The sequence below is a fragment of the Marmota monax genome, unplaced genomic scaffold, assembly GCF_021218885.2.
Source record: "Marmota monax isolate L192 unplaced genomic scaffold, Marmota_monax_Labrador192_F-V1.1 WCK01_AAM20220418_F8-fsc00126, whole genome shotgun sequence".
Lineage (NCBI taxonomy): Eukaryota > Metazoa > Chordata > Mammalia > Rodentia > Sciuridae > Marmota > Marmota monax.
The window spans coordinates 5,694,002-5,709,626 of record NW_026695245.1 but is presented as its reverse complement, the minus strand read 5'-3'; the positions used below and the strand labels follow the sequence as shown (position 1 = coordinate 5,709,626).

Genomic DNA, 15,625 nt, shown 5'->3' with positions numbered 1-15,625 from the left:
GCATGAGTAAAAAAAATAAACACTAAAATATAAAATATAAAATGTGGAATGCACAGAGAGCCTACATCCTGAGAGCAAATCTTTACCCCTCACACATCAGATACAGCACTAGTCTCTAGAGTCTATAAAGAACTCAAAAAGCTAAGCACCGAAAAAACAAATAACCCAATCAACAAATGGGCTAAGGACCGGAACCGACACTTCTCAGAAAAAGATATATAATCAATTAGCAAATGTATGAAAAAATGGCATCATCTCTAACAATCAGAGAAATGCAAATCAAAACTACTCTAAGTTATCATCTCACTCCAGTCAGAATGGCAGCTATTATGAAGACAAACAACAAAAAGTGTTGGCGAAGATGTGGGGGGAAAGGTACACTCATACATTGTTGGTGGGACTGCAAATCGGTGCAGCCAATATGGAAAGAGGTATGGATATTCCTTGGAAATCTTGGAATGGAACCATCATTTGATTCAGCTATCCCTCTCCACGGACTGTACCCAAAGGACTTAAAAACAGCATACTACAGGGACACAGCCACATCAATGTTTATAGCAGCACAATTCACAATAGCTAAACTGTGGAGCCAACCTAGATGCCCTTCAGTTGGATGAATGGATTAAAAAAATGTGGCATATATTCACAATGGAATTTTACGCAGCAATAAAAGACAATAAAATCATGGCATCTGCAGGGAAATGGATGGAGTTAGAGAAGATAATGCTAAGTGAAGTTAGCCAATCCCCAAAAAATCAAATGCCGAATGTTTTCTCTGATATAAGGAGGCTGACTCATAGTGGGGTAGGGAGGGAAAGCATGGAAGGAATAGATGAATTCTAGATAGGGCAGAGGGGTGGGAGGGAAAAGGAAGGCGCAGGGGGTTAGCAAGGATGGTGGAATGTGATGGACATCATTATCCAAAGTACATGTATGAAGACTCGAATTGGGGGTCAACCGACTTTATATACAAACAGAGATATGAAAAATTTGTGGTATATGTGTAATAAGAGTTGTAATGCAAAAAAAAAAAAAACAAGTACATGTATAAAGATGTGAATTGGCATGAACATACTTTATACAAATACATGAAAAATTGTGCTCTATATGTGTAATAAGAATTGTAATATTAAAAAATGTGGAATGAGTTTTAATTGATTAATAAATATGTTCTCTGTATTAAACCAAGGAAGTACTTTAAAACAATCAAGCAAATTAAATTTTAAATTATTTTGGCTTTGAGAAGTTAGAGGGTGGTTGTTTGACACTGGAATGTAAAGTGTTTTAACTAATGTAAGTATATTAACTAAATATTGAACTAATATTGGTGTAATAGGAAAAGTAATTTATTCAGTGACACCCAAGTGGCATAAATGGATTAATATATCTCCAAAAAATCAGCCATAGCTTCCTTCACATGATAAAAGATGCTGATCCTTATTTTCGCCAGTAAATTTGTCCTGGCCTTCTCACACATGAAGTCCTGGTGTAAGGGGCCCCTTTGAAGGGAAAAGCCAATAGTTTTTTTCCTTCCCCATTTCCTTTTCTCCCTCCCAGCTTCCTCATGTGAGAACAGAAGTAAAGAAACTGCTTCCAGAGCCCTGGTGGCCCCAGGATAGGTTGAAAGCCAGAACAGTAAGATACCTTTAACTAGCATTGGAATGGAAAAGATGCAGAGTCAACCACTATCCAGTATTTCCACTGGTTACTCAGAAGATATGTAAATAGACTAAAGTGTTACCGCTGTTGACCGGTGACAGTCCTTGCTTCCCCAGTGTTGAAGAATAACACCAAAGAAGCACGCCGAGGCAAGGTCAGAGTAGAAATCAGAAGTTTATTAAAGGACAGCAGAAAAGACTTCTCCCGGAGGAAGAAGGGGACCCAAGAGGTGGAATCCATGGAAGGGATGTTGTCTCCCCTTTTTATAGTTCTTTCAGTAATGGAATGTAGGTGGGAAGGACCGAGGGGTGGGACACAGGTGGGCCAAAGAAGTAATCTGGTCAGGAAGGACTTCTGAGTCGGCACCTTTTTGCTGGGGGCTGTTCATTAACATTTCTTTGAGGTGGACTTTGGCCTAGGGCCTTTTAGGACTTCATTAACATTCCTTGAGTTGTCCTGCGTTTCCCGGAATCATTGCCAGCATGGCCTCCATTTTAGATTTCACTCGGTATTAGACCCGATTTACCTAACTACACTGACTACCTAACTTTAAATCTGGCTTCATTCCCCCCTCTAAGTTGGGAACTCCTTACTGCTGTAAGGAAGGGGGGCGAAGAGAATCTCTGGCTTCTTCAGGCTGAAAAGGGACGGTGTGGGGCAAGCAGTTTGGAGTCCCCCTTTAAAAATCGGGTCTATCGAGTGGTCCATGATAGAAGTCTGATTGAGAAGTAATAGGCTGGAGGGCCATTTGAGTGATGGATGGTCTATAAGAGAAACAAGAATTCATTAGTACTGGAACCATATCGATGCAGCAGCAATAAATGCCATACCACAGGAATATGCCAATGAGTATGATGGCAAAGACAAAGATTAACAATGTTTTCCACCAGGAAGTACCAAGAACTAGGAGCTAAGATATTGTTTCCATGACAAAGTTGCTGAGGACATGGCTTCTATCTGAGCATGTAAATCTTTAAGGATATTTGTCACATTGCCAGAAATGTCAGGGATGTAAACACAACATTTAACTTTTAGGGTTACAGACGTTCTTTCCCTTAAGATATAGTTTAATAATTTAATGTCATCTGGTCTTGCAAAATCCTTTTACTAGTATGACCTGTGTCTAATAGAGAAATCTTTAATTCTGTTACTTAGGGCTGGATAACCATACTTGCAAACACTAAGCCTACCTGTGTAAGTTAGAAATAAAGGCCTTAAACTAAAAACTACTCTGGCAGTTCCTTTTGATAGTTATCAGGCATTCCTGCCTGAGAATCTCTTTTGTAGCCTCCAGTTTACTTATTTTTGGAAGTTACATTTAACTATTATTATTATTTAAAATGTCCAGGAACAGCTGTGCTTTGGCTTTGACTGTTTTTGCTAAGTGTTTAAGATGAAGCAAGTCAAACTGACTTTTGTTTTTATCTATTGTTAACAGTCAGCTGAGCTTCCCTGGGAGTCCTCGGGGAACTTCACAGCAGCTTCTCAGTTCTGCTAGTGCCATTGCGCTAGGATGGGTCCAGGCCTTGCTTGACCATGTGGCTTCCATTGGAAGCATCAGGGATGTCTCCCTTTTCTGATGACCCTCCTCTTCACAGCAAATGCACTGATTGGCTTTCTGTCCTCCACTGGTCTCATTAATCTCCCTGCTCAGGAGGTTATGTGGCCTAGATTTGCAGAGCCCTTTGGAGAAGTCCCCTATTCCCTGATTCAGACTGACTCAGAGGGCAAGAGCCAAATTTTAATTTTAAAACTTAATCTTAAACATCCAGCAAATAAGTTAACAGCCTTATATTAAGAGCACTGGGCTTTAATGTCTATCTCTCTATCCTGTAGGTGATAACTCCTTATCTTATGTTGACTCAGGTTGTGTGTTCTTAAAGCAGTACCTCCTTAAAACATTAACAGGCAATCCTTAAACCATCTATAAGCAAACTACAAAACAAAACTAACTAGGGTAAAAACATATTTAGCTAATATAATAGCTACCTTGAATTCTGGCAGGGTTATACATCATAATTCCCTGTTTGAGATCCTAGTAATCTTGGCAAAAAACTACTTTTGGACACAACTTTAACTGTACTGAAATCTGGCCTACTTCTTTCACAGTCACTTTCACATGTAGTGAGATGGGACAGAGCCTTATCTCAAGTAAGGCAGGGCTTTTCATAAATCTTAAGTACTGTAGTTCTGAAACTGATCTTTGCTTTTTAAACATCATTTTACAAAGCCTACATAAATTGTTGTGAACTTGAGCAAACACAACATAATATCACATCTAAAACATGAATTAAAGAAAGGCTGAAAGCTTTTAACCTTTTGTAGAAAAGTAGTAATGTACTTTTTGTGTTTTGCAATAAAACCTTCACACAGATTAGGCTCTCATTAACTTAAAAATACATTTAAATTGTATCTCAGTGTAAAAAGTAACATAGAACTTTACATATCTTATGGATAACAAGTCCAGTTATAGAACACAAATGATATAAATAAATCTCCAACATGTTTTTCTTTTTAAGCCTAAAATTACCATACAACTTTAGAACCACCAGCTTGATATAATGCTCTTTTAAAACTTCTACCTTACAGACTTGTATACCTGGAAGATATGGACACATTAACACCACAATTACATTGATGTTTTTATATTAATCAAGTTTAGCTTTTTAAAGAAATAACATAGCACAATTCTCTAAAACAACAGCACTTGTTTGACCAGCTGTTTAATTTCTTTAAGATTACTTGCTCAAAAACTTACACTTATAAGCAACTTACACAGACCTTTTTTATATCATTTACTTAAACCCTCTTAATTACTTAATCATAGACTCTTATCCAGAAACACATTTTCCCTCTATTAAATCCATACCTAGAACCTTCTAATTTTTCTTTTTCATCTGTTAACCTCCTCCTGTTCACATTGAAACAATACTTGTAAATTTTTTGAATTTAAGCAGATTTAACATTTTATTAGGGCCTTTTTGAACATCTAGAAAAACTTATAAGCTTAATTTTAAAGACATCTTTACTTTCATCTGTTTACCCAATTTAAATTGAACCATTTGAATCACGTGAATCAAAGATATTTGGATCCATTTTTTTTAATTTTTCATGAGCGCTCCTCATCTGTCAATTGTCATATCACTGCACGATATATGGACATACACACAGACATACCGACATACAACACATAACACAAGTGTAACACAACACAATAGTAAAGGCCTTGTAGCTTTCTCAGGTGAAATCTCATTGCAATGTTTAAAAAAAAAACTCCAGTTGATCAAAAATAGAACTTATCAGAAAAACATTAACTTCTCTGTAGGATCAAAATCACGAGCTCAAAAAAAAAAATACAGAATCTAAGAAAAAAGCAAAAGTCCTAGAAAAAATTGACCGGCCAGTAATTAGTAAATGCCATACAATTTACTCTTTGGTTTAATCTAGTTTGAGTTCCCATAAAAAGACACTTTACTCTTTTTTTTTTCTTGGGCCTCAGATCTGTCTCATACTGAGTGCTCTAGGCTTCTTCTATTTGCATATCAACTTAAGTCCTGGCTGAGGTCTGGAAGGAACTGGGAAAACTGGAATTCTGAGCAGAAACCTCATGCCTAAGGCATTTTAACCATAAGTCACACTTTTCAGGTTTGGATGTTGAAAATTATGATACAAGTTTAAGATACAATTTACAAAATTTTATACCTTTACATTTTCCTACACTAGAAAAACTTGCTCACACAAAACTGAAAATACGATCTTTCTTGATAATAAAAGCCACCATCAGAAGAAATTCCTTCAGGATCATTAAGCTACTTCCTTTGTTCTGAAGTTCCTAAAGTAGTATTAAGTTACATTAAATCACCTGAAAAAAAAATCTTAAAAGAGAACCACACTACCATGTATATCCAAAATTAAGCTTTAAAAATTTAAGACTGTTGCTATTCAATGTTATTTCAATAAGCCAGACCAACGTTCCAATTCAACATTTTTCCTAAATCTTACACACTGAGGGGAACAGATAACATATCATAATTTACTATCCTTGCCCAAGTTAATGCACTGGTACACCTAGTGAAATCTTCTCAGGCTACCCAGTTCAAAATAAAACTAAATGATTGGGAGTTACTTGCCAACTTGGAAGTAGAATTCTTTTAATTTTCTATCCTAAGTATTTAAGTTCTCTGGCATGAATTATCTGAAATCAAACTAAACAATTACCTAACCCCAACTTTTAACTGCAAGATTATGCAATGCTTCAAACTCATTTAGATACCAGATGTTACAATAAAAAAATCATCTTTTAGACACACATTTAGCCAAGATCATCCCCAAGAAACAACCTATAATAACCTTTAAAACAGACCAGATAAGAAAAAAATCTCTCCAGGTTTTGAACTTCCATTTAATTATGACTCCTATCAGTGGCACCTTAGATTTCCCATGAGTGGACCAGATGTTTTCACAGAGGGTCAACTATAGGTGTAAAATCAAGGGTCTCAGTGTGACTGACTTTACTGCATTCAGTGTCCCTTCTTTTTAAGTGGACAGAGATGGAGCAATCCTTACAGTGCAGGGAAGAATGAGGAAATTCCCCAAAGCGAAAATGGCTCTGGCAGCTGCTGGGAGTACCTCAGTTTCCCTTTTACTTACAGGATTAGCTCCTTTGGATAGATCCAATCCCAGGCAATCTGACATATCTCTTAACTTTCCACTAGAGTCAGTTTTTATCTGCCTTAGGTCTTGAAGGGGGAAGGGGGTATGTACTTTGATCGGCCCAAATTTTTCTCTTGATTCTTTTTCCTCAGTGAGTCCAAGATTTTTTCTCTTCATGGCAGATATCATAGCTAAGTCTACTTTACACTGTTGGCATAATTTAGGATTTTCCCTTAGAGCAAAGAAAATCTGAACATACAGCACCTCACACCATTTCCTTTTTTGTAAATTTTATCAAACTGTTAAATTGTATTAAAATTGATATTTCCCTCTGGTGGCCAGGTTTCTTCAGAGTTTGTATTGAGGCCAGGCCAAGAAAATGAGGCACTTTTTCTTGAGCGTCTGAGGTTCAAATTTATCCCAATTTTTCAATACGCAGGCTAGTGGTGCACCTGGCGTATTGGAGAGAGAGAAGCTCCTGAGTGAGAAGAAAACAGGACTCAGGCGCCCACGCGCGCCAGAGAAAACTTCTCATTAGGGACGTCTCCCTAAGTTTGAGCTTTCTAAACGGTCCAGAAAACCCGTCTCTCACCTTGCTTTGCCAAGGGGTTTCTGGTCCCCTTTAGCAAAGTGCTAGGGTCTCAGTTTGCCCTGTGCCAGAGACCCTGGGAGGATTCAGACTTAAGGGCATTACTGCTTATCCTCCCGGCCACTAAAAACCCATTGCAAAAGAGAATCGTGTGCTCTTTCATTGCCTTTGCTCTGTAGACTAAAGGAGCCTCCTAAGTGTTAAGGGATATCTACTGGTTGTAAGGTAGCAGATTACCAGAGGAGTTGATTCTAAAAATGCCTCTCTAGCAGTTTAAGGAACACAACGCATTTTAAACATTGGGGCGATAAAACAGACTAGTGAAATTTACCTATGCATCTTAGGGAACCTGGGTAGATTTTGCTAATTATCCCATGCCTTTCTCTCAGTCCTACAACCTGAATTGCTAACATTTCTGACCTGCGAAGGAAGGGGAGCATCCAGGAGGAATGGATGCGAGGTTGGGAGTGTTGCATGGCCCACACGGAGGCAAATGTGATTGGGGCTTTCCCTCAGTGCCATTCATCTACCGATCACCCTAGATACCCCTGAGGGCTGTCAGAAGGGGGCTCAAGAGAAAGGAACCTTAAGAATACGTCTGAGTGTAGCCCAGACCGGAATTCCGCAGTTGTTCCAAACTCCTTCCTCCACCTCCACGCATCCAAGGCAGATCGGGATTCGGGACACTGTGTACTCACGCCAATTGCCCTCCAGGCCCAGACAGAAAAGTTGGAAGCGGCTTTGGCAGAACCCAACATGCCTGCTCTGTATTGAACAGGTGATTGAGAGCTGCCTAGGCCGGGAAACCTCTCACCCGAGTCTTGAAGAGTGGCGGCTGCACTAATTGCGTTTAAGTAGCCATCGGGTGCCCACCTTACCCTCCAGAAAGAAATAGAGAAAGATGCACCTCAAACAGACATGGGGTGCGTGCACTTACCTCGGTGTAGAATCTCGGTCTGGGACCTCCAATATGTTACCGCTGTTGACCGGTGACGAGTCCTTGCTTCCCCAGTGTTGAAGAATAACACCAAAGAAGCACGCCGAGGCAAGGTCAGAGTAGAAATCAGAAGTTTATTAAAGGACAGCAGAAAAGACTTCTCCCGGAGGAAGAAGGGGACCCAAGAGGTGGAATCCATGGAAGGGATGTTGTCTCCCCTTTTTATAGTTCTTTCAGTAATGGAATGTAGGTGGGAAGGACCGAGGGGTGGGACACAGGTGGGCCAAAGAAGTAATCTGGTCAGGAAGGACTTCTGAGTCGGCACCTTTTTGCTGGGGGCTGTTCATTAACATTTCTTTGAGGTGGACTTTGGCCTAGGGCCTTTTAGGACTTCATTAACATTCCTTGAGTTGTCCTGCGTTTCCCGGAATCATTGCCAGCATGGCCTCCATTTTAGATTTCACTCGGTATTAGACCCGATTTACCTAACTACACTGACTACCTAACTTTAAATCTGGCTTCAAAAGTGCATGGGAAATAGCAAGACATCACAAAATAAACAGTAAATAGTGCATTTTGATTCCTTATTACTATTGTTTTTAACATAATTTGCTTCATTAGACATTTATATAATTTAATGTTAAATAATGACTATTCATGAAAAGTTAATGGTTGGCTCTTGCTGGCTGCTGAAAATGGGTACGAGGACATGACTACTCAGTGGGGAAAATATTAGAAAAATTTTCCTTAAAATCGGGAAGAAGACCCAGTGGCTTGGGAGGCTGAGTCAGGAGGATCACAATTCAAAGCCAGCCTCAGCAACTTCTCAAATGTCTGAGCAACTTAGTGAAACACTGTCTCAAAAAGGAAAAAGGCTGATAAAGACTTTGGCTGTGACTCAGTGGTTCAGCACCCCTGGGTTTAAACCCATACACACACACACACACACACACACACACACACTCACACATATCTATTGTAATAGGACCCATTTAAAATTAGAAGCCCCAAGTACCATTTAAGTACTATTTTTCCTTCATATTATTTATTTTCTGGTAAAACTATTTTCTCTGTCCCAGATTCCTAGAAGTCATCATCTCATGCAGAGAATGGAAGCTAAAATTGCTGTCCTCCAAAGTTGTGGTGTCCACAAAGGCAGAAATGAAATCATGACACTTCCCTGGCCTGGCCCAGCATGGCCGACTCTACATGTGCATATTTCCTGGCTCTTTCTTTTCCTATAAATCGTTACATTTCTATAAAGCATCAAAGGCAGATTAGCTGTTTTCCCGGATTTGGCCAAACTGTGATTCGTTTTCTGTGGGAGACCAACCTCGACGTGACTGACTTAACTCCTCTGCTGGGCGATGTGGCATCAGGCACCCATGCTGCTAGACTACCCCACTCTTCTAGGGTTCAAGTGACTGTGTCTTCCTACAGCTTCAAGGGTGAAGCTATGCTCACCTGTTCCTTTGTAATATAATCCCTTACCCAGTTTAGGATAGAATGTTCCATGGAAGTGCCTGTGTTTGTCCCCTTCTCTTACTGTGTCCTTAGGTGTGGCCTACCCAGATGTCAATCAACCTGCTGACAGTGGACATCATGAAGATAGACTCAGCCCCCTGAAACCTGACCCCTTGCCTCATTTGAATAGCTTCTCCTCAATAAAAGGTGTAAGCACATTCTCTCTCTCTCTCTCTCTCTCTCTCTCTCTCTCTCTCTCTCTCTCCCTCCCTATGGACCTTTGAGGTCAGAGGAGCCGTCACAGCAACCCCAAAGAAAAAGGAATCTGTGTCTCTTGTGTGTTATTTTGCGCAGACCAGTCAGCCCAGTTTACCTGGAGTGACTCCTGAGCTTTTTAGTCGCAAACAGAAACCTGGCAGTTGTACCTTTTTATGTAATTTCCTCCTAACTATGATGTGGGTGAGCAACTGAATCCAGCTCACCTGGACCCTGGCGGCCTCTGGCCTGGGTAACATTCTCAGTACCCAGGAGCAATTTCACTGGAGTAGCACTTTTCATTTCCTATAGGAAGCTGTCCTCTGCATTTCCAGCTTGGCTGCTTGGCATGGCTTTTGGCCTGTCTTGACTTTCCACATGCCTTCTGCGTTGAGCTTGACCATGTGTAGCTTTTGATTTAAAAATGAGAGACTAGGAACTCTTCCTTTTACTTAAACACTGTGAGGTAATTGTATAGATTCTAATTGCCCTAATTTTTTAAGCAAATGATACCATATTTTATTTGTAAAATGAGAATAATATTTGTAAAGCAATTGGCACATATCTGGAATATGGCAGGTTCCTAATAAATAGAATGTATTGCTAAGATTATGGCCAGAATTATCAGCGCCTTCATGCTAACAGGTTTCTACCTCAGAGGATAAAGAGGCCTAAGGACAGGGAAAGGTGAAGAACACCAGTCCGTGGGGACTCAGAACACAGATGGCGCTTACTAAGTTCACCATCTCATGAGTGCAGCTTGTTATGCCCCAAACAACTACAAAAGTCACATCAAAGATCACAGATCATCATAATATATGGGATCATAATGAGAAAGCTTGAAATATTGCAAGAATTGCCAAAATGTAACAGAGAGACCCAGGAAGGAAACACTCGCTGCTGGAATAACGTGCCTACAGAATTTTCAGCAAGGGGTTGCTACAAACCTTCAATTTGTATAAAAATAAATGTCTTTTTTCAAAGTGTATTAAAGCAAAGTACAGTGAAGCAAGGCATGCTTTCATTGTCCTCAGGACTCCGGGCCATTTTCTGATTTGGTCGGCCTGAATGCCCCAACTCAGCCCCAGTTAACTCCATGTGTATGTTCAGCATGGAGCCTTAATAAACCAAGGGGCTTCCTAAGTTCATAAGTGGCTGATTAAAAAAAAAGGCACAATTGGTCAGATCTTCTAGGACATGTGCCTTCTCTGCCATAATTGTTCATCTGTTAATCAGTTGACTTTTCTTCAACAACATTTCAAATGAGGACATTTACTTTGCACAATAAATGAGCTTGGATGTCCTAAGATACTGTGTTCTTTGGTATGAGGAGTTGAAGGCTTTCCCATAACTTAAGGTGTATTCCTAAATTTCACTCACCTAAGAAGCCTCTTCCTTTTGGAATAGAGTCCATAATTTTGAATATGTATTCAATTTGTTTGGTTGTTTTCAGATGTAAAATGCAGTTCAGCTGTGGATGAAGTCACTCCTCAAGGAAAAAATATCAATGTGAAACAGAATACCAATTAAAAAACATAATTTAGAAAAAAAGTATCTGAACAAATAAACTTTTAGCGATGGGTCCTGCAGACCCAAACCCCTTTGCTGAAGAGTGTGATCAGGCAGGTGTCAGTTTTGGAATTTCTGAGCATTTAGAAATGTATTTCATGTACTAATTAATATCTCAAAGGCAAGCACATAGCAAAGCATAGGAATACTTACCCAAGTGACAGGAATAAAGGCCATTCATAGCCTCATGCCCCTTTTTGATAAGGAGTTATGATCCATCTTTTTCTCATAGATTTTGGAATTGTAGAGGAGAGATTTTTGGCATTTGGTAGTAGATGAAGTTAGCATAGAGTACAGTTAGGACCAGAGGAAAAAATTAGGACAGGGAACGTATCCAAGATACTTTGAGGCTGGATAATGGATATTTAATTTGACCTTATTTTAAAATATGTAAAAGTTCATATCCTAGAGAGGAAGTCTCCCTCTTGGGATACAGGTTAGGGCAACAAGGCTTTGAGCCAGGGACCAGCAGCCAATCAGTGGGGTTGACCCCACCCCGACAACCCTGAGCAGGTGCTCAGATAGTATCTTAAGGTCTGCAGAAAATGTTTGGTAGGATGTAAATGAGATGCAGGAACAAAATGACAATCAGGATGTGTAAATATGGAATGGCATGCAGAGTGGCCCCACAGATGTCCATCCCTAATGTGTGGCACCTGTGAATAGGTGACAACCACAGAAAAAGGGACTTTTTACACTTGAGTGAGGTTAGGAAGGTGACCCTGGATGACCATGTTGATCTAGCCTAAGCATGTGAGCCCTTCAAAGCAGAAAACTTTCTCTACCTCTTAGCAGAAGAAGACAAGGAGATACAGCAGGAGGACCCAAGATCCGTACCATTCAAGAGTCTCCACCCATCACTTGCGGAGGGGCCTCTAGGAAAAGAGAAGGAATAAGGGGAAACATCTAGCAGCTGAGAGACCTGCCAAGCCCCTGACAGCCATCAGACCTACAACAGCAAGGATCGACCAATATCCAGTCACCCACGTGAGCATGCTAGGGACGGCAGAGCAGGAGAGCAGGTCACCTGCTGGCATTTGAATCCACTCCCACACCCTGAGGATGAGGGTGGCTGGCTGGTCCTGAACAGTTTGTACAAACAGAGGGGTTGACACTCAACACCTGCTTTCCTTCTGGAACTCCATTTTTGGTAAGTGCGAGGTAGAAATTGCCAATATGTCTCGTCCCCCCCAAAATGCTCATAAGCTTCCCTCACCTCATGACACTGTTGGTAGCTTCCAGGCAGGCACTTTTATAAACAATAACCTATGCTTGGTGGGGTAGGGAGGGGGGAGATGCTGCCTATTTATATAACTGTTAAGGTCCCTTCAGAGTTGTTTTGTTCCAGATAAGGCTCTCCAGAGACACCCATCAGGAACCAGCCAAAATCACAGACTAACTCTCTCTCTTACAAGTGACCTAGAGTTAACTTGGCTCATTATAATGCTAAATCCTTTGTCCAGGAGGTGTTTCCAGACACTATTAGTAAGAATGAAATATATGACAAAGGATAATCTCCAAACGAGAATGCTCAGGAATAGCCCACCTCTGCATGTGATGAAGCTCTCTGCTTTATGAATACATATAAGTTTCCTCAGTAAAAGCCCCTGGCCTCCTCTGGGGGGACACTGATGTGGGAGCTATCCTGAGTGTCTTCTTGACATTTTTTTTGAGATTGAATATTTTATTTGTTCTTTTTTGTTATACATGAGAATAGAGTCTATTTAGATATTTATACAAAGATGCAGTACACCTTATTCTAACCTTCCTTCATTCTTCTATCTCCTGGTGTGCTTACTGTTAGGCACTCGACAAGGAGTGAACCCACTATCTTTGGTCACACCATCACTTTGCCTCTTATGTTCAAATACAGGGGTGGGGGCAGGCCATTAGACCACAGCATCGTTCTTAAAGGAGCTCAAAGTACAGGCAAGGAGAACAACTCTACACCGGCAAAGGGCTAGAGGAAGGCCGAATCAGAGGAGTTTAATTGGGTTTGGGGACCAGGAATGATAGATTACACTCCTCTGTTAATTCAGCAACCATTTCATTCCCAAGCACCCACCATGCAGTGCTGGGATGCAGGGAGCACAGTCAGGGTCTCTGGGTGAGCTCCCTGGGAACCAGAGCAGCCAGCTCCTGACTCTACAGCGTAGCCTAAACACACAGTGCTGCCAAGGACAGAGGTGGGCAGCACCATCCTCACACACATGGTCTAGGGCTAATAATGCCCTCCTTTTTAATTTTAAAAAATCATTTAGTAGGAAACCTTTGAAAATTAAAATGCCATGTGCTTGCTACCACAATATCAACTTTGGATGATTTTGAGAATATACTTCAAAAGAAAAACAAATGCAGACACCATTAATAAAAATGATCAATATATTGTCTGATCAATATATTGCCACCTACCTCATTTATATTTTCAGATCTATTTTTTTCATTATATATGGCAGTTACATTTCAATATTTTTTAAAAAATAAATTTTCAAGATCCCAGTTTTCCGTGCATTTTGAAATGTAATTCTCCACCGCCAGTCTAATTACCAAATGATGATAAAGTTAATTCATTAATCCAAGAAGCATCTGCAGAGCAACTACCATGTATACCACTATTCTTGATGCTATTTCTACCAGGGCTCTTGCCCTGCAAACAAAATGGCAGATGGTGACACTTAGATGTGGCTTCCTTCCAGCTTAAGTGAAAAATGAGAATTTTCACCAATGCTCAGTCATTTAATGGGGGGGGGGGATTAAAAACATAATACTTATTTAATGTAACTAAGAATAAACATATAGTAGCTGTCACCTATTTTAGAAATCTGAATTATTTATTTTTGAACAAAAGTTCTCTCTATATCCAGTGTGTCTTATTAAATTTTAACTCTTATTCATTGCCCCTACCCCCTTTTTTTTGCAGTGCTGGCAACTGAACCCAGAACCTCAAACATGTGAAGCAAATGCACCAGGGCTAAACTCTGTCCCCACCATTTTATTCATTGTGTGTGGTTATTTTTTTTTTTCTTTTTCAGAACGGGGGATTGAACTCAGGGGCCCTCGACCACTGAGCCACATCCCCAGCTCTTTTTTTTTTTTTTTTTGTATTTTATTTAGAGATGGGGTCTCACTGAGTTGCTTAGCACCTCACTTTTGCAGAGGCTGGCTTTACATTCAAAATCCTCCTGCCTCAGCCTCCCAAGCTGCTGGGATTTCATGCGTGCACCACCGCACCTGGAATGTTATTCATTCTTAATCAACATTTATCTCAACCCTGGCAAGGACTTGGTTTTCTTTGAACTAGCTCAACATTAATATCTACTTCTGATCTTATATCTGGCACCTGCTTCTTTGAGGCCAGACCTAAAAATTCTTACAAATTCCATTCTGTTTTGCTATTTTGGTTATTGTTAGAGAATGAGTTCTTGATACAATTAACACCAACATTTATTGATGAACTAATAAGAGCTTCAGAGATTTAGAAAAAAAAATAGACCTCAGTCTGTTTGTTTATAATAAGTAACAGAGTTCTAACAAAATTCTACTGAGGACAATTTATTACTCCTGATAATGATCATTCTGTGGCCTCAAGCCTTATTGGTAAGCAATATGTTAAGAAGAAGTGGCTTTTAAGCTAACACCCTTCCTCTTACCATGGAAATTGAGGAAAAAGAAAAAGGTATCCAATATCCTTAGCCTGAATTAAATGAAGCTAAACTGTGCACCTTGTTATTGTGGTAAAATATACATTAGCACAAACTTTTCCCACTTTAGCTGATTTTGATTTTAAGTCTCCAGTTCTGCTGCACTGAGTCCATCCACCCTGCTGTGCAGCTGTCTCCTCCACCCAGAGGAGAACTGTTTCATCTTCCTAAACTCCTCTGTTAATTCAGAGGAGTATCCACTGAACACTAGCTGCCCCTTCTCCCCTCACCCACCCCCTGGCAACCATCTACACTATATTTTCAATAAAAAATCAATTTCTTCTCCCATCTGATAATCCTTCCTCAGTCCACACCCTGACTGGGTGCTCCACCAGCCTGGTACAAGTACTGTGCAGAGGGTGCCAACACTCTCCCTTTAGGGCCTGATTTCAGAGCTCAAGGACTATGTTTTAAAAATTACAGATATTTGACTATTCAAAAAAGTTAAGCAAACAAAATTTAAATCTTCTAAAAGAAGCACTGATATGTACTAAGAAGTAGAAAATATGTCTTATATTATATTATATTATATTATATTACTTAAAATAGGGGCTAGGGGTATAGCTCAGTTGGTAGAGTGCTTGTCTCACCAGCACAAGGCCCTGGGTTCAATCTTACTTAAAATAATTAATAATAGTTTTATCAATAATTGATCATTAAATCAATTATTAATAATCAATTATTATTATAATAATCAATAATAATTTATTCCCAAGAATCAACAGGCCATGAATGGCAAAAGCCACCTAGGTCCCTGAACACATCCTCCATAGGTAGATTCTCCACTGCATATATTTT

At 39.9% G+C, this 15,625-nt stretch overlaps 1 long non-coding RNA gene across 1 annotated transcript; it reads left to right on the top strand.

Moving 5' to 3' along the window:
• Positions 1-8,393: 8,393 nt before the first annotated feature.
• On the top strand, positions 8,394-15,113 carry LOC131424056 (uncharacterized). Its single transcript, XR_009226486.1, has 2 exons — positions 8,394-12,276; positions 14,047-15,113. It is a non-coding gene; the product is annotated as an uncharacterized LOC131424056 (long non-coding RNA).
• Positions 15,114-15,625: the final 512 nt, after the last annotated feature.